The sequence below is a fragment of the Giraffa tippelskirchi genome, chromosome 6, assembly GCF_054371585.1.
Source record: "Giraffa tippelskirchi isolate mGirTip1 chromosome 6, T2T-mGirTip1v1.2.pri, whole genome shotgun sequence".
Lineage (NCBI taxonomy): Eukaryota > Metazoa > Chordata > Mammalia > Artiodactyla > Giraffidae > Giraffa > Giraffa tippelskirchi.
In genome coordinates, this window is record NC_137280.1 from 128,926,861 (window position 1) to 128,946,611 (window position 19,751).

The window sequence follows — 19,751 nt, forward strand, 5'->3', positions numbered from 1 at the left end:
TATGCTACCTAGGTTGGTCATTACCTTCCTCCCAAGGAGTAAGCGTCTTTTGATTTCACGGCTGCAATCACCATCAGCAGTGATTTTGGAGCCCACAAAAATAAAGTCTGACACTGTTTCCACTGTTTCCCCATCTATTTGCCATGAAATGATGGGACCAGATGCCATGATCTTAGTTTTCTGAATTTGAGCTTTAAGCCAACTTTTTCACTCTCCTCTTTCACTTTCATCAAGAGGCTCTTTAGTTCTTCTTCACTTTCTGCCATAAGGGTGGTGTCATCTGCATATCTGAGGTTATTGATATTTCTCCCGGCAATCTTGATTCCAGCTTGTGTTTCTGCCAGCCCAGCATTTCTCATGATGTACTCCTCATAGAAGTTAAATAAGCAGGGTGACAATATACAGCCTTGACGTACTCCTTTTCCTATTTGGAACCAGTCTGTTGTTCCATGTCCAGTTCTAACTGTTGCTTCCTGACCTGCATACAGGTTTCTCAAGAGATAGGTCAATGATCTGATATTCCCATCTCTTTCAGAATTTTCCACAGTTTATTGTGATCCACACAGTCAAAGGCTTTGGCATAGTCAATAAAGCAGAAATAGATGTTTTTCTGGAACTCTCTTGCTTTTTCGATGATCCAGCAGGTGTTGGCAAATTGATCTCTTGTTCCTCTGCCTTTTCTAAAACCAACTTGAACATCTGGAATTTCACGGTTCACATATTGCTGAAGCCTGGCTTGGAGAATTTTGAGCATTACTTTACTAGCTTGTGAGATGAGTGCAATTGCATGGTAGTTCGAGCATTCTTTGGCATTGCCTTTCTTTGGAATTGGAATGAAAACTGACCTTTTCCAGTCCTGTGGCCACTGGTGAGTTTTCCAAATTTGCTGGCATATTGAGTGCAGCACTTTCAAAGCATCACCTTTGAGGATTTGAAATAACTCAACTGGAATTCCATGACCTCCACTAGCTTTGTTCATAGTGATGCTTCCTAAGGCCCACTTGACTTCACATTCCAGGATGTCTGGCTCTAGGTGAGTGATCACACCATCATGATTATCTGGGTCATGACGATCTTTTTTGTACAGTTCTTCTGTGTATTCTTGCCACCTCTTCTTAATATCTTCTGCTTCTGTTAGGTCCATACCATTTCTGTCCTTTATCGAGCCTATCTTTGTATGAAATGTTCCCTTGGTATGTCTAATTTTCTTGAATAGATCTCTAGTCTTTCCCATTCTGTTGTTTTCCTCTATTGCTTTTCATTGATCGCTGAGGAAGGCTTTCTTATCTCTCCTTGCTATTCTTTGGAACTCTGCATTCAGATGGGAATATCTTTCCTTTTCTCTTTTGCTTTTCGCTTCTCTTCTTTTCACAGCTATTTGTAAGGCCTCCTCAGACAGCCATTTTGCTTTTTTGCATTTCTTTTCCATGGGATGGTCTTAATTCCTGTCTCCTGTACAATGTCACGAACCTCCGTCCCTAGTTCATCAAGCACTCTGTCAGATCTACTTCCTTAAATCTGTTTGTCACTTCCACTGTATAATCATAAGGGATTTGATTTAGGTCATACCTGAATGGTCTAGTGGTTTTCCCTACTTTCTTCAATTTATGTCTGAATTTGGCAATAAGAGGTTTGTGATCTGAGCCATAGTCTGCTCCCGGTCTTGTTTTTGCTGACTGTATAGAGCTTCTCCATCTTTGGCTGCAAAGAATATCATCAATCTGATTTCGGTGTTGACCATCTGGTGATGCAGAAATGAAAGTCTGGGGTCTAAATGAACCCAGAGATAAAGTAGAAGAATTCAGGTCCTAATTTGGTTGACTTCAAAGCCCAGTATTTTAATCATTAACTCCCCTGTCTGCTAGTTTTAGGCTCTTTTTTGGATGTCCTCCTGCTGCCTTAAAAATATATCTTAATGGCAGGAAATGAAATGTTGGCTCTATTAACAGACCAGTAAAGTTATTGGTTAGTGAAAGAAATGGGGGCCTTTCTTTATTTTCTCGTTGTATGAACTACTGCTCATTTTGTCCCAGATGAGTACTATGTGTAGAAACAATCACTAATGTAGTTTGTGTCCACTGGAGTTTGAGTCAACTGGTTAATTCCAGCAGTATTTTTACATAGTGGTCTGTTTGGAACAAAAATCTGATGGAAGTACAGGTTATCTGGACAATTAAATCTGTTGCATATGGTCTGACTGGTAATTGGTCTGGATTTAACTGAGTTTTTAAAAATAAAATACTATTTGGGATTTGTATAAATATCTAAGCAAAGAAAAAAATAAATGAAACTCGTTGCTTGACATTGTGTCAGTAAATGGCTAGCTGACTTTTTTTTTTTTTTAACCAAAGACTGTTCTATATAGACAATATATTTACTTTGTGAAAAGAACACCTTACACAGTTTGTAAAACAGAACATAGTTCTGCAGGAGAGATGTATATATTTGTGTGTTGGAAGGAGGGTACATGGTGAGTGCATTTATCTAGAATTGCTACAGTCAGCTTTTCCAAAGTCATATTTCATCAGAGTTTGTAGAGATTCTTGAAGGCACTGTCTAGAAGGTAATCAGACTATCAATCTCCTCATCATCTCAGATCACACAGATTCTATATCAGAAAAAAATAAAACCATTCTATAGTTGGTTGCTTAGATCTGCTTTAAAACTCTGTAGGTCAGAGTTAAATAATACCATAAATATTAATAGGAAAAGACTATATATTAATATCTGTTTTTATTTTCATGATGCAAAGGACTAAGATTCAATATACAGTAACTGTAAACTCAGTGCAGGGTGACTAGTTAATGCTCAAGTTATTGCCAGTCTTTAGCTATGTTTTTAGTCAGCTAGGCATTAGCCAGACTGTTTTCCCCCCTTGGGTGTTCAGAGAAATGTGACAACATTTTTTTTTCCACCTTAGGCTGAAATACACCAAGTTGTTCTAGTCATCAATACCTATTTTATAGTTGCAGTCATTTTCCAATGATGCATGCCAATGGCATGAGTGGAGTCTGCCAGCCCATAAATCTCTCCCCATTCCTGCACCATGTGGAGAGTTAAACATGCATCTTCCTTATCTCCTTCTATTTGTACTGTCATAGTCTCTGAATAATATGTTTTCACTCTATCTACAGATATAAATCTTAGAGAACATGTATTTTTAATGGTATTCTTTAGAAGTATTTTAGTTGTACAAAATGGTTTCACTGAATTTATGAATTAAGAGCCCAATAGATTGTTGGTTATGTAGAATTTTGAGTTCTTTGTTGAACTTTAATTTGAATGAAGCTGACTACTTGTCACTTTTTCAAAGTCCCATTACTGGCTTTTTTTAATGAACAAATCTTAACATGTTTGTTATTGTTGGTTTTTTTCTGTTGTGCTTAATAATGAGAGTTTTACCATAGAGGCACTTCATGGATCATTTATTCGAAAACTTGTTATGTCCCAGACTATTGGCTGAGCAACGAAGACACAGTAAGAAACATGATAAAGTCCTTGCAGTTGTGAATCTTACATATTTGTAGAGAAAAAAGACATCTGACAAGTAATGACAAGTACTTTTCAAACAGCAAATGTTACACTGTCTTTAATAATATGAATGTGGAAATTCCTTTCATTGTATCTAAAAAGAGAGGATAAACCTTACATTTTCACAGCTAGTTTGTAGTATGCTGAAGTCATAATTAAGGACTTAACTGTGTGTTGTCCATGGTCCTGAATGCATCCTATAGCTACAGAATAGATGGGGATATTGCTATTTATTTGACTGCTGGACTGAAGTTAATAAAACTAGTTATATTATCTGGATGCCAGAAATGTAAATGTATTTATGCCAGAGTCATGACTCTCAAAAAAGCTCACAGTTTTGGTGTGAAAACTACCCTACATCATTATTAATTTTCAGAGTTTTTCTTTTTTCTTTTAGTTCTGACCTAATTATATGCTGCTTGAGAAGCTCAAGTGATAGAATAAAAATAGCTATTATTTATGGACAAGAACCAGAGTAATTGATTTTATTCATCTAAAACTTTTGCTTCTAGTGGTACAAGTGAAAAGGGATAAATTGATAAATGATTTAATGATAGGTAAGCTTATTTTCTTGACTGTTGGGGTGCCGTGCTAGTGGATACCTAGGCTATTTCAGGACTTTATGGGTAGGTAGGCTGAAACTTCATAGTAGGATGAATTTTGTTTACTGTCATGGAATCAAGTGTTTACATGTGATAGGAATCTGGACACTAATATGATTTGAAAGTGACACTTTATAAATATAAATTTAAATGACCATTTCAATGCAGTCATTATTTTATATATGATATATCATAGGAGTCATTAAGATAGTCAAACTTATGTAATGAACACATAAAATGATATGAGACAGGTAATAATATAGAAATAATGAACACATATGGACATCCAGGATAAAGTTTTCACGTTGGAGAAGATTTTTTTCAAAAGTCCCTAGGTCATAAAATTTTGAGATGATCTTTGAAATATTAATAGAGACAACTGTAAAATTTTCTTAAAAGGAAGAAAATTACCTGATTGTATCAGAGATTAATTTATTGAATACTTACAGATGAATATTTATGAAAAGTAAATACTGATTAAAGGCAAAGTCACAACAGGTTCCTTTTGTTAGCACCATATGAACAATGTGTGAATGGCTTGTTTAACGGCAAATTACAGTTCTAATGCAGGAAATTGAAAGGAGTATCACTCTTCATTCTGTTGGTTGTGATTTTATGACAACAAAAGCATCTCAGAGAATATTAATACTCTTTTAAAATATTTTTTGCCTTTACATTTTTTTAAAAAAAAATTTAATGATAGGATAATTGCTTTACAGTGTTGTGCTGGTTTCTGCCATACAGCAGCAGGAATCAGCTATAAGTATACATATATCCGCTCCCTCTTGAACCTTCTCCCCTTGCTTCCCATCCCACCCCTCTAGGTTGTTACAGAGCACCAGGTTGAGCTCCCTGTGTTATACAGCACCTTCCAACTAGCTATTTTACATATGGTAACATATATGTTTCACTGCTACTCTCTTCCCACCCTCCCTTTCCCCTGCTCTGTCCAGAAGTCTAGTCTCTGTGTTTGCATCTATTCTTGCCCTGCAAATAGGTTCATCAGTACCATTTTTCTGGCTTCCATATATATGCATTATTATACAATATTTGTTTTTCTCTGGCTTACTTCACTCTGTGTAACAGTCTCTAGGTTCATCCACCTCACTAGAACTGATTCAAGTTCATTCCTTTTTATGGCTGAATAATACTCCATTGTGTATATGAACCACAACTTCTTCATCCATTCATCTGTTGACGAACATCTGTATTAATACTTTTTTTTTTTTTGCAACATCCTCATAGTAGAAACTTCAGGCTCATAATTCCACAAGCCCAATGGTTATCATCCTCATAGTTACTTATCTAAATGAACAGAAACAAGTTTGAATATCTGCACTAGGAAAGATGTGCGTTGTGCCTTTCTGTTTCTTTATGGGAAAGAGAAAACTGGGACAGCGTATTTCTCGTCATTCCTGTCCTCTTTCCTGTTTCTCTGTCTACTCATGCTTCAAGTATAAAAACCTCCAAATCTTTAAATGGGAAGAAAAGAGCTTGAACTAATAGTGTTGCCTTTAAATATATTTGTTGAGATTTTATTCCTGTTCCTTCTTCAGTGCCCCTCATACTAAAATCACTATCATTGTGATCATCAACACTTCACTTATCATGGATATAAGTATATTATAGATATGCTTGCCATGTAAACTAGAAATCATCAAAATGCTCAATGTTGATTTTCAGGTGTATAGACAATTGAAACAGTTGTCTATAGACAACTGTATAGACTGTGATTTAAAGCTTATGGCATAATATATGTGAAAAGTTTCTCAATTTACTTTTCTACTTTTTATTTATTGATAATTTTAAAATGTATTTTGTGTCTTGAGGGCCATGTTAGTGGCTGTAGGATATTCTGTTATATGTATATAGCATAGTTTATCTAACCAATATCCTCTTCCTGGGCATTTAGATATACTTTGTTACCATTAATTATCCTACAGTGAAACAACATACATAGAATGTGTACATGTTCATTTCTTCTCTGAGTCTGTTTTGATCTCTGATATCATGGAAGTCTCATACACAACAGTATGGAAGGATAAAATGTCCAGGCCTCAGTATAACAGAAATAAAATTTAGATTTCTTTCTCATATATATCATAGTTTAACAATGCTCTTCTAACAAGAAAATTTATTCTTGCATCCATTCATTCATTCAAAAAACAATTTACTGCTTGTGATGTTATAGCCATTCTTTTAGGAACTTGGGATATATTAGTGAGGAAAAGCATTCTTCCTGTCATACACATGTTTCCTTATCAGAAATTCTGGCCTTGTATAGTTAGATAATTGGAAATTCTGGCATGTAAAACCTCTGAACATGGGCTTCCCAGGTGGCTCAGTGGTAAAGAATCTACCTGCCAATGCAGAAGATGTGGGTTTGATCCCTGGGTCAGGAAGCTCCCTTGGAGAAGAAAATGGCAACCTATTCCAGTATTCAGAGGAGCCTTGCAGGCTACCATCAAAGGGGTCTCAAAGAATTAGACAGGACTTAGCAACTAAACACCACGAACAACTTCTGAATACACCCTAGACCGTATCCTTATTTGTATCAGGAGATGGTATAATTCTGTTGCATTATGCTGTGATAGGAAGCAGGTAGATGAGCAGATTTCTTTGGCAGGTTACCAGCTACTTGGAAGGGGAGAGTAGCAATTTAAAGACTTGCATACTCCATGTTTTGAAATTACTTTATACTCAGGATTGTAACTAAAGATAGTCCGTATATTCTACATGCAGGATGCCAGTGGGAATTTGCCTTCAAATGTAAAAAATTTGGGTCTTTCCATTTTACACTGATCCTAGTGCTTTGTATAAATGAATTTTGTCCTGGAATGTTCAAATAATATAAAGTTAGATTTCAAATCCAAAGGAAAATAATCATCTGTAAAGATGAATCCATTTTTTTAGTGCTATATCCTAACTATAAAATCAGTACAGCTGCATTTGCTCTCTTAAAGTTTTTTCATAATACTAAACATGCAAAATCCTTTCAAAGACTATGTAATGGTTTGCAAATACTCTTTTTGCACTTCTTTTAAAAAAATATTGAATAGTTGATTTACGACATTGTGTTAGTTTCTGCTTTACAGGGAAGGAATTAGTTATATAATCCATCTGCACTGTGGGAGACCTGGGTTCAATATCTGGGTTGGGAAGATCCCCTGAAGGAGGGCTTGGCAATCCACTCCACTATTCTTGCCTGGGAGAATTCCCAGAGGAGCCTGGTGGGTTACAGTCCATGGGGTCCTTCTCTAGGGGATCTTCCCAAGCCAGGGATCCAACCCAGGTCTCCCACATTGCAGGCAGATTCTTTACCATCTGAGCCACAAAGGAAGCCCTTCAAAAAATTAAAGAAAAATGAATATATGTAGAACTAAATTCTTTGCTGTACAGCAGAAACTAATACAACATTAAAAATCAACTATCCTCCAATAAAAAATTTTAAAAGGAAATTTAAAAAGAGGGTATTTGCAAAATAGTACTGAGTCATTGAAAGGATTTTGTGTGTTTAGGATTATGAAAAAAATTTATATAGTAGGGCTTCCCTGGTGGCTCAGACAGTAAAGAATCTGCCCACAATGTGGGAGACCTGGGTTTGATCTCTGGGTTGGCATGATCCTCTGGAGAAGGCCATGGCAACTCACTCCAGTATTCTTGCCTGGAGAGTCCCCATGGACAGAGGAGCCTGGTGGCTACAGTCCATGGGGTCACAAAGAGTCAGACATGACTGAGCAACTAAGCACGGCACAGTGCAGGGATGCCTTCTTTTTGACAAAGGAGGCGAGAATATATAGTGGGGCAAAGACAGCCTCTTCAATAAATGGTGCTGGGAAAACTGGACAGCTACATGTAAAAGAATGAAATGAGAACACTTCCTAACACCATACACAAAGATAAACTCAAAATGGATTAAAGACCTAAATGTAAGACCTGAAACTGTAAAACTCTTAGAGGAAAACATAGGCAGAACAGTCAGTGACATAAATGAAAGCAAGATCCTCTATGACCCACCTCCTAGAGTAATGGAAATAAAAACAAAAATAAACAAGTGGGACCTGATTAAAATTAAAAACTTTTGAACAGCAAAGGAATCTATAAGCAGTGTGAAAAGACAACCCTCAGAATGGGAGAAAATAATAGCAAATAAAATAACTGACAAAGAAAATATACAAGCAGGTCATACAAGTCAATACCAGAAAAACAACCAACCCAATCAAAAAGTGGGTTAAAGACCTTAACAGACATTTCTGCAAACAAGACATACAGATTGCTAACAAACACATGAAAATATGTTCAATATTGCTCATTATTAGAGAAATCTAAGTGAAAACTACAAGGAGATACCACCTCACACCAGTCAGAATGGCCAACATCAAAAAGATTACAAAAAAAAAAAAAAATGTTGAAGAGGGTGTGGAGAGATAGGAACCCTCTTGCACTATTGGTAGAAATATAAATTGATACAGCCACTATGGAAGGCAGTATGGAGATTCCTTAAAAACTAGGAATAAAACCACCATGTGACGTAGCAATCCCATTCCTAGGCATATACCCTGAGGAAACCAAAATTGAAAAAGACACATGTACCCCAGTGTTCATTGCAGCACTATTTATAATAGCGAGAATATGGAAGCAACCTAGATGTCCATCGACAGATGAATGGAAAAAGCAGCTGTGGTACATATATAAAGCGGAATATCCAGCTCAGTTCAGTTGCTCAGTCATGTCCAACTCTGTGACCCCATGGACTGTAGCATGCCAGGCTTCCCTGTCCATCACCAACTCCTGGAGATTGCTCAAACTCATATCCATCGAGTTGGTGATGCCATCCAACCATCTCATCCTCTGTCGTCCCCTTCTCCTCGTGCCTTCAATCTTTCCCAGAATGAGTCTTTTCCAATGAGTCAGTTCATCGCATCAGGTGGCCAATGTATTGCAGTTTCAGCTTCAGTATTTGTGCTTCCAATGAATATTCGGGACTGATTTCCTTTAGGGTTGACTGGTTTGATCCCCTTGCAGTATAAGGGACTCTCAAGAGTCTTCAACACCACAGTTCAAAAGCATCAATTCTTCGGTGCTCAATTTTCTTTACCATCCAACTCTCACATCCATACATGACTTCTGGGAAAACCATAGCTTTGACCAGATGGATCTTTGTTGGCAAATAATGTCTCTGCTTTTTAATATGCTGTCTAGGTTGGTCATAACTCTTCTTCCAAGGAGCAAGTGTCTTTTAATTTCATGGCTGCAGTCACCATCTTCAGTGATTTTGGAGCCCAAGAAAATAAAGTCTGTCATTGTTTCCCCATCTATTTGCCATGTACTCAGCCATAAAAAAGAACACATTTGAATCAGTTCTAATGAGGTGAATGAACCTAGAGCCTATTATACAGAGTGAAGTAAGTCATAAAGAGAAAGATAAATGTTGTATACTAACACATATATATGGAATCTAGAAAGATGGTACTAATGAATTTATTTGTAGTGCAGCAGTGGAGAAACAGACATAGAGAACAGACTTACGGACTCAGGGTTGGGGGAGGATTGGGTGAGGTGTATGGAAAGATTTACATGGAAACTTACAATACCATATGTAAAACACATTGCCAATGGTAATTTGCTGTATGACTCAGGGAACTCAAGCAGGGACTCTGTATCAACCTAGAGGGATGGGAAGTGGAGGGAGACAAGACGGAGATTCAAAAGGGAGCAAACATATGTATACCTATGACTGATCCATGTTGATTTGACAGAAAACAACAAAATTCTGTAAAGCAATCATCCTTCAACTAAAAAAATAAATTAAAAAAATTATAAAAAGAGAGGCTGCTTTTGTTTCAGAAATCAGCTTTGATCTTTATTATGATTCCTTCTTAAAAATATTTCTCCATTATATATTAGCATTAAATTTTTTTAAATGTTGCTGAATTACTATGGTAAATAATTTTATCAAAATTTATTCCAACTGTTACATTAGGGCAATTTCAGTTGAAGGTGACAGAAACTCAGTTGAAACCTGCTTAGGGGAGAGAGAGAGAGTGAGTATTTTGCTTATGTAATTGAGAAGTTCAAGCTTTTAGGCAAAGCTAGAGCAAGGGATACAATCAGATCCATCTCTCAGTTTTGCTTTCTTTCATATTTGCTTATTTTCAGGAAGATTTTCTCTTTGGGATGGTAAAGTAAATAGCATCATCTCCAGGTTTGCATTCTACCAGCTCGGTAATTCCAGTGGAAAGTGAGGAACTTCACTTTAAACCATAAGAAGTCGAGGGATGGAATGCCATTGGCCTACTTTGATCACCTGCCCTGCCCAGAAATAGTCATGGGGGCTGGGGTAGGTATAGTGCTCTGACAGGCCACACCTGGATCATTTTCCTCTTCTGGGAAAACCAGATATAGTCAACGTGAGCTGAGCCACAGAGAATCAGAATAGAGGAGTGGTGGGCCCCAAATTGATAATACAGGCACTGTTACCTTAAGAAAACTGAGTGGATGGTGCAGTAGCAAAACACACACATATATTATACACACTCTTAAGTTTTTTCTCTCTACTTGCATGCAAAAGAAAATTAAATAAGTGTTTTGATGTAATGATAGCAAGATGATTTAAAATCATTATAATTTCTGATATAACTCAAAACAGAACTTTATACTTTTTTTTTTCTTCTTCACCTTAGGATCTAGGAAGGAACCTAAGGCAAGAATTTTATATTCAAATTTCAAATTCAAATACCTTTGTAAAGTAATTTGAAGGGGAAAATCAATTGAACTTTTGTGAAATGTCAAATACCCTTAGAGAGTAAATACATAGCAATTTACTACAGATAATCAATCACCATTTTTGAGGCTTTGGAAAGGAGTCAGGTTGGTGACATTCCCCACTGAGATTTATATGACCTCTTCCTGCCATAAGATTGGTCAAACTCCCCCCAAACCACCTTGTTAACAGATGACAGGAGGTCACAAGCCAGAGATATCAAAACAGATTTATTTAATGTAACATGGAAGAGGCTGGAGATGACAAACGATAGGAAGGTTTTTCCATCCTGTTCACCTGAAAGGAATGTAACCTGTGACAGATTTGCTCCCCTTTCACTGAGAGTAAAGAGACTTTGATGCTATTGTCAGGCCACTGACCACCCGGTGAGCTCAGCTCTGGTCCAAAACTCCACTGTGTAGCAAGAGCACACAGGCAGTGGGGGTGACTTGAGATCACAGAACAGAGATATTAATAAATAATAAAAGATAAAGTTAGATCAAGCATGCCCCCCAGAGTTGAAGTTCAACCAATCTACCCAGGGAGAGAGGAGGAATATATTTATAGTTTCAGAGCTAATTCATGTATTTCTCAAAACAGTTATATTGTAGAGACATGGCTGGGAATCAAAGTGGCTTCTAATACAAAGGGTAGCTTGAATAACCCAACTGACCAGGGTTACACTGAAAGAATTAAATGTCATAACAGAAGACACGAGAAAGAGCTGTACCAATTTCCATGTCCTGGAAACAAAAGGGGAGCTTTCTTCCTTCTCTCAACTCCCAAGAAATAATATCTAAACTTGGTTTTTTCTAAGTTGAATCTCAGACAAAAAAATGCATCTTTCATGATCATTAGGATATTCTCATAATAATATCTCTTCAAGTTTGAAAACAATAGAAGATATAAATTATCCAGTTATTTTCAACATTTTTAATGTAATGGAAACTAGTTTTCTAAAAAATACCATCATAACCCTTGTATATGGATCAGCTTTGAATGAAGATAGCATGGTATTTAGAGACTCGTGACTTAGATTTGAATCTAGAATATGGCTCTTGCTAGCAGGGCAAATTAGGTTCTGGCAACCTGTATTTCTCAATATCCATTTCCTCTGTCATGGTAATCTCAATATGCCTACCTATTGACAAACAGTCAAATTGAAAAACAAAGGTAATACATATGACAGCATAACAAAAAGAAAAAAAATTGCTGAAGAATCATAGGAAATTATTCTTACTGAAAATTGTCCTAATAATCTGTCCCATGTTCAGTGAATGACTTAGGCAACCTTCAGCTTAAAGACTATCTTCTTATAAGTCTTTTAATAGAGGAGAGATCAAAAATTAACTAAAATATTGGATAGCTCCACTGAATTTTTAGAAAACCTAATTTTGATTATGGAGGAAGGGCATCATCTTAAATGTCTGTATGGAAGCAAGTGAATGATGAAGAGGTATTGACTAGATAAGATACTGAAAGCTTTCATGATAAAGATTCAAGAGACATCAAGTTTTGTCATTAAAGAGTGTGATTATGCCATATGATAACAAATATATATCAGGAACATACTTCAAAGTGACTGAGTTTTACCTTTCTTTTTCCAATGTGTAGGATCTTACAAAAATAAAGTGTGTGTTTGTATAGACATATGATACATAGATAGACATTATTAATTGTGTTGACCTTGTAAGGAAAAACAAAATAATATGCTTAAAAATTCTAAATATATATTCTAGTTTATAGACATAAAAGATTAACCAGGATATTTTCATGTGACAAAAGTCCAATTCAAACTTCTTTACGCACAAAGGTATAAAATAGGGAGGTGGTGGGGAACTAACGGCAGTGAAGGGAAGTCAATGCAGTAGTCCTGGCTTTGGGTAACATAGGAGATGGAGGGTCAAGTGATGCCATCGGTCCCTGCCCTTTTCTTTATTTCCCCTTAGGTTATTCTGGGCTTCCCTAGTGGCTCAGCTGGTAAAGAATCTGCCCGCAATGTGGGAGACCTGGGTTCAGTCCCTGGCCTGGGTTGGGAAGATCCCCTGGAGAAGGGAACGGCTACCCACTCCAGTATTCTGGCCTGGAGAGTTTCATGGACTGTATAGTCCATGGGGTTGCAAAGAGTTGGACACAACTGAGTGACTTTCACTTCACTAGGTTATTCTATTCTTTAGATCTTGCCTCACCACTGCATGGACATTATAAGCTGCTCCACATTTATACATGTCATAATTCCAAGAACCCTCTCCTTCTCTCTCTACCTGTGTCAAATATATTAAAACAAACACTGTGTCTGCTAGGGCTTCCACTACAGATGCAAGAAAAATGTGTTCTCATGCTTTCTGTCTGATTGTGGCAGCCCAGATTGAATGGGGGAATACAGGAAAAAGAATTTTGCACCTGCCAAATAACCTTGTGAGCAGTAAAAGCCTGCTTTATTCCAAAGAAGAATTTATAAGAGTTTACAAAGCTTTCTTGGTAGCTCAGTGGTAAAGAAGCTCCCTGCCAATATAGGAGATGTGCATTCAATCCCTGATCTGGGAAGGTCCCCTGGAGAAGGAAATGGCAACCCACTCCATATTCTTGCCTGGAGAATTCCATGGATAGAGGAACTTGGCAGGCTACAGTTCATTGAGTCGTAAAGAGTCAGACGTGACTGAGTGACTGTACAATAACACTGGAAGATTATTGCCTTAAACCCTTACCTTCTGATTGATTTCACTTCTATAAACATAAAGGTTAAGTCTACTATGGCTGATGCCTGTTGATATATGGCAGAAAGCAACACAATATTGTAAAGCAATTATCCTTCAATTTGAAAGAAAGAAAAAAAAAAAAGTTAAGTCTAAATAAAGAATAAAACCAACACTGATTAGACCTTTTTGGAGGACCAGACCTCTTTTTTGACTAACTGTTCTAAATCAGGTGTTCTAATTGGCCAGTCGTGCAGTCTTTATTAGGTGCCTAGCTCTGTGACTAGGCATTAGAACCCTGGATTGATAGTCTTATGAATAGCACATGAAGTGGAGGAGGGTTGATTCATAAAATGAAAGAGCACAAGGCCATTAAAATAATAATAATAAGAGCACTAGATGTCCACTATCAGTTCTTTAGTTTATAGTGTATATGTTTTTAGAGGCATAAATGCTGAAAGAGAGAAAATAGGGTCTCCTCAAAGATGGTACTGGTAAATTTGCATTCTGTGTTCAGGTTGGCCACTCTTGAGTGGTGATATTCCAGTTGGGACTTCAGAATACACGGACAGCAGCCCCTGAACTGATGAGAGGTGGGCTTCTGCTGGGATTGTATAACAAGGTCAAATCTGAAACAAACTCATGGTTTTGAAGTTAGGGAAATCAAACAATCCCTGTGACCCAGAAAGGCATTCATGGAGTGAACTAAAGTATTGACTCCTTCTGCATTGTGTAGCAGGGCTCTGACCCTGCCCTGAATAGTAGGACTTCACATACCAGGAATGCACACAGGCTCACCCCATTATATACAGAGCCCATGGAGAGAGAACAGTACAGCCTTAAGTTACTCTTTAAAATAGATTTTAGAAAACAAATGTGTTTTTTGATCTTCACAGAAATATCCTTTTGGAAGAGTTGAATGCAGATAAAAACTATGAAAAAGGCATTAAGATTCATTAATATGAAGAAACAAGAACTGATGTCAGATATCTTGATAAAAAGTCAACTTCTTAGAAGGCTATGGCACAGTCACAAATGAAGAACATCTGAAGATAAACCCAAGTAGCCCCAGGGATCCTGGTAGCAGGAAAAGAATAAACTCAGGAAGCTGGGGCTGGGGCAAATAAGCTGTAACCAATGTTTTGTTCTTGAGTAATGAGAAGCAGTATAGCCTAACGCTGAAGCATATCTGCTCTCAGTTCAGGTCTGGGTTTGAATTCAGTGCCATCACTTAATGACTGGTTTGTTCTTAGAATATTTGCTTCAATTGTAAGATGAGAATAATGAAAACATCTAGTTTATTGACTTGTTGTGGGATACCTAAGGAACTTCGATTGATGCCTATATACACTCAAAATTCTTTAGTAGTAGTATTATTATATGTAAGATCTGAAGTCACAGAAGATTAAGTCCAAGTGCTCAAGCATTGCATCTTGAATGATGAAGCTGTAACTGAGCAGAGCCCTATGGGGTTTTCCTGGAACAGAACCCCCTCTATTTCCTCTACCTGCCTCTTCTCTGTAGAAAAGCTTTAGCCTCCTAGGCCTTTCCCGAATTCCGAAGAATACATTTAATCAGAGAAGTGAGAAAATGCAGAAAGAAAGAAAAACAGTCAAGTGAGACAAAATAATAATAATTTAGCCTCCAAACAGTCAAGGACCTTTAATTCCCCCTCAAGGGCTAGAGATAATATTCTGTTCTTTGAGCTGTTTTGCAGATACTGAAACCCTCATCAGGTGTAAGAAGTTAACTGTATGCTGCCCACAAGCACACAGACCTCACACTAGTTGGAACTAGAAGGGTGATGATGTTGACTCCAGTTCCCTCATTACCAACCAATGAAAAAAATGTCCACAAGCTGATCATGCATCCCACCACCCCCCTCTCTCACCCTGTCTTTGAAAACCTGACCCTGAAATCCTTTGCAAAGTTCAGGCTTATTAAGCACTAGCTGCCTGGACTTCTTGCTTGGTACCTTGCAGTAAATGCTGCACTTTCTTTCATCACAACCCAGTGTCAATAGATTGGCTTATGGGCAAATGAATCCAAGTTTGGTTCTGTAACAAAGCTATCAAGACCACACTGAAGGAGGAGACAAATTTCCCCAAAATGTATTACAATACACCAGCAGAAGAAGGGGTAATGCAAGCTGGGAGGCAAAGTAAAACAAAATCCAGGAGATGTACCAATGTGGGGAATTAATAATCCATTTGATTTCTTCATGTATTTCATTGGATGTTGGTCACATAAGGACAGTAACTTTGCTTCATAAAGGAGATACTGAGAGTTTGATGACCTAATGTTATATTGATATGAAAGGAACATCCCTATATTCATAGCTACAAAAAGTACCAATTTACACATATCTGTTCTGATGCTATATATAAGAAAAGCAAATGACAGTTGTAGTGTAATGCAAGCAAACTATTGTTAATTCATTCAAACCCCATTTTATCTATGAAAATGGAGCCTTTCAAATAAATAAAAGGTGAAGCCTTGTTCATCATTGGTCTCTGGTTCCATTCAACACAGAAAAAGCCAAAAATGCACTCTGGGGTACATTATTTTTTGTGTAAACTTTGCTTGTTCATTGCTGATGTCTTGACTTTTTTGACATTTACTGAATGAAAATAGTTGATTTTTCTCTATTTACAAAACTTGGTGAATCCTATTTAACTTCTTGGCAGTTATAAGTAATAAAGAAGCTTCCTGAAGTAAAATTTGTACAAAGTTTGCTTAGGTTTTCCTTACACAAAATCCCTAGGAAACTGGAATTGAAATAGTCAATATGTTTTTCTACCCTGAATTTTTTCTTCTTTTATCATTGAGCACATTCATTTACACTTTTTGTCTAGGGTTGTTCTGGACTGTTAGGTTGCTACTTTTATTTATTTTAGCTTTCATTTCATGGTGAAAGAAAAAAGCCATTAAGCAGTTGGCTTTGGACAAAAGATCTCCCACAGTACAATGAATGACATACCTTTTTAAAACATATTTGAGAAAGAAAGTTTAGCAGTTAGGTTTCAACTGTATTCTTTTAAGATATTGTGGAGTCATGGATCTTTGGAGATATGAAGTAAGGAGAAAGAGTAGTTCTAATCTACCTTTCTATTCTGTATAAACTAAGAAAATGTGTGAATCAGTGCATGTACTGCTTTCTGGGCTTGGCATGTATGATCTCATTTATCATTTACTCATTCATTTGATGAGTATTGTAACTCAGCTGCTGTTCTAGGGGCCAGGGGACACAGTTAACAACAGAAAAATATTCCTGCCCTTATGGAGCTTGTTGAAGGGCACAGATAATAAATAAGATAAATAAGTAAAAAATATTGGTTAAATTGTGATAAGAATTTAGGAGTAAAACCAAGCAGGGGTGTGGGATATGAATTGGTGGTTGTGGGGCAGTTGATATTTTTAGAAAGGTAGCTAAGTAAATCTTCTCAGAGAAGATGTTTTTGGTTTTATTTATTTATTTTTTTTTGAGTAAAAATCTCGATGAAGTGAGAGGGACACTATATATACACACACATGTATGTGTGTGTGTGTGTGTGTGTGTGTGTAAATAATATGGAAGAGTTCATGCTGAAGGAAATGTCAAGTTCAGAGGCCCTGCAATGGCTCCAGGACAAGTACATGGGAACACTTAGGGAACCAGTGTTCCTGAAGTGGGTGAATGAGTAGAAGAATAGGAGGGGATGAAGTCAGAGAGGTAAAATAGGGGCAGAAGGGGTGATTATGTCAGCCTTTGTAGGTCATAATGAGCCTTTAACTTTTACCATAAAAAAGATAATATTTAATTAGAGTATTTCCAAGGAAGGATTGACATATCTGAAAAATTAATCTAAAAATCATGCTTTATCAAGATCACCCTGCTTGGAAGAGACAGGTAGGGTACGAGAGCTCAGCCAGAATAATAGCTGAAAGGATATTGCAGTAATCCAGAGGAAAGATGATCATGGCCTGAACCAGCATGGAGGTGATAGTAGTGGAGAAACTGGCTGAATTCTGAATATGTTTTGAAGGTAAAGCAACAAGATTTGCTGATTGACCAAGAGATAATTTTTTTTTTAATTGAGTACACCAATATCTTCCTATCTTCTCTCTTAGAGCAGCACTTCTTGCTTAATATTGCTTGTATCTATTGATCAATTTATCATACCTCTATAACTCTTATTTATCTATATCCATCCATCCACCCACCCACCCACTCATCCATGATTCTGCCTGTTTTCTTTCTTAGTTCCCTCTATCTCTTTCCTAACAGAGTTAGGTTGATCTTATATTTCCTGAAATATGAAGGAGTTAATTAATACATTTTTTAAAATATAAGAAGATTATCCTGACTCTGTTAGGAAAGAGAGGGAACAAAGAAAGAAAACAGCAGAACCATTGATTGGCTTGCTTTTCATACAAAAGGAGGGAGAGCCAGGCTCATCAAAATAATCTGGTAGAGTTTATGATTTGAAAGATCTGTCAAAACCATCTTTAGGATAATGCCCTTATAATGAGAAAAATTGATTCAAACAAAATAAATAATAATGACAAGTCCAGCCATATTTGGGATAATGTCTAGAGAAGAGTTTGGGAAAAGATTGGAACTTTAGGTAATAAATTAATTCATAAAGATTACTCATATATAAAGTAAGTATCCTTCTATGCTCAAGAGAACCTCCAGGTTCTGCTCTGTTCCTTCTCCCAATGGATAGTGTCAAGTTGGCAACTCAATATAGGTAGAACATAGTATATTTGCAAATCCATATTATCTTAGTCGCTCTAGTCTTGTCACTACTGCTAGTAAGGAACTATGGACTGAGAAAATGAGACCTCTCATTGTCCCAACGCCTTGTGTAATTTCTGCAGAGATGTAATAACTCAGGCAGCCCAGGCTTAGATTACACTCGGAGGTTTCCACTCCCCAGGAGAGCTGGATACATCCAAAGAGTGGATTAAAACAGACAGCAATGTTCATGGGGCAATGCGTTTTAAATCTTTCTGTGTGAACCAGAATTACAGCATGTCATAACAGATTGAATAGGGTAATATATGAGTATTTAATCAGTAAATGAAATAATGGTAATCTCTCGTGTTATTGAAAGGCAGGTGATGCCTGCAGTGCCTGCTTTAATATTTATTCAGAACACATAAGGTTGGTATTGTTCTGACAGACTAAGAACATAGTACATGTTGTATACCTTCCATAGCCTCGAGTGAGACATAAAAGTTACATGACAATGGAGGCCAAGCAGCTGTTGGAAAGAAGTGAAGCAATAAGGGGTGATATGAACTTGAGATGCATATCTGATTGAAAGTCACAGTGACTATGAGTTTAGACAATTGTCTCCAAGTAGGACTTAAACCAAAAAGGCTATATGTTCTGATTTTTCCTAAGTTTTCAATGTAAGACTATTAAAAAAATCCATATCAGACCAACAAAACATATCCATGAACTAGCATTTTGACACATGTCTAAATTTTCAAAGTGAAAAAGGTAAAATAGGGTAATGTAATGATTAGGAATGCAAACTTTTAACAGAACCCAGTTTAACTCTCCCTTTATCTATTAACTCAGCTTCTTTGAAAGTTACTAAAATTCTCTCAGCCTTGATTACCTCAACTGTAAAAAGAACATGATTCAGACTCTAAGGTGTTGCAAACATTGAGATAATATACGTAAAGTGCTTAAATAGGTGATAGTTAAGAACTAAACAGATATTTCTCCAAAGAAGACATACAAATGGCTAACAAACACATGAAAAGATGCTCAACATCACTCATTATCAGAGAAATGCAAATCAAAACCACAATGAGGTCCCATCTCATGCCAGTTAGAATGGCTGCTATCAGAAAGTCTGCAATCAATAAATGCTAGAGAGGGTGTGGAGAAAAGGGAACCCTCTTGCAAACTAGTACAGCCACTATGGAGAACAGTGTGGAGATTCCTTAAAAAACTGGAAATAGAACTGCCATACGACATGGCAATCCCATTGCTGGGCATACACACTGAGGAAACCAGAATTGAGAGAGACACGTGTACCCCAGTGTTCATCGCAGCACTGTTTACAATAGCTAGGACATGGAAGCAAACTAGATGTCCACCAGCAGATGAATGAATAAGAAAGCTGTGGTACATATACACAATGGAATATTACTCAGCTA

At 37.0% G+C, this 19,751-nt stretch overlaps 1 protein-coding gene and 1 non-coding gene across 8 annotated transcripts in view; both read left to right on the forward strand.

The window, feature by feature from the left end:
- Positions 1-19,751, forward strand: part of LOC145511529 (uncharacterized) — a 636,615-nt gene that overhangs the window by 285,387 nt on the left and 331,477 nt on the right. The window lies entirely within an intron of this gene.
- Positions 13,187-13,284, forward strand: LOC145511822 (small nucleolar RNA SNORA31). The gene has a single exon (XR_014058197.1). It is a non-coding gene; the product is annotated as a small nucleolar RNA SNORA31 (small nucleolar RNA).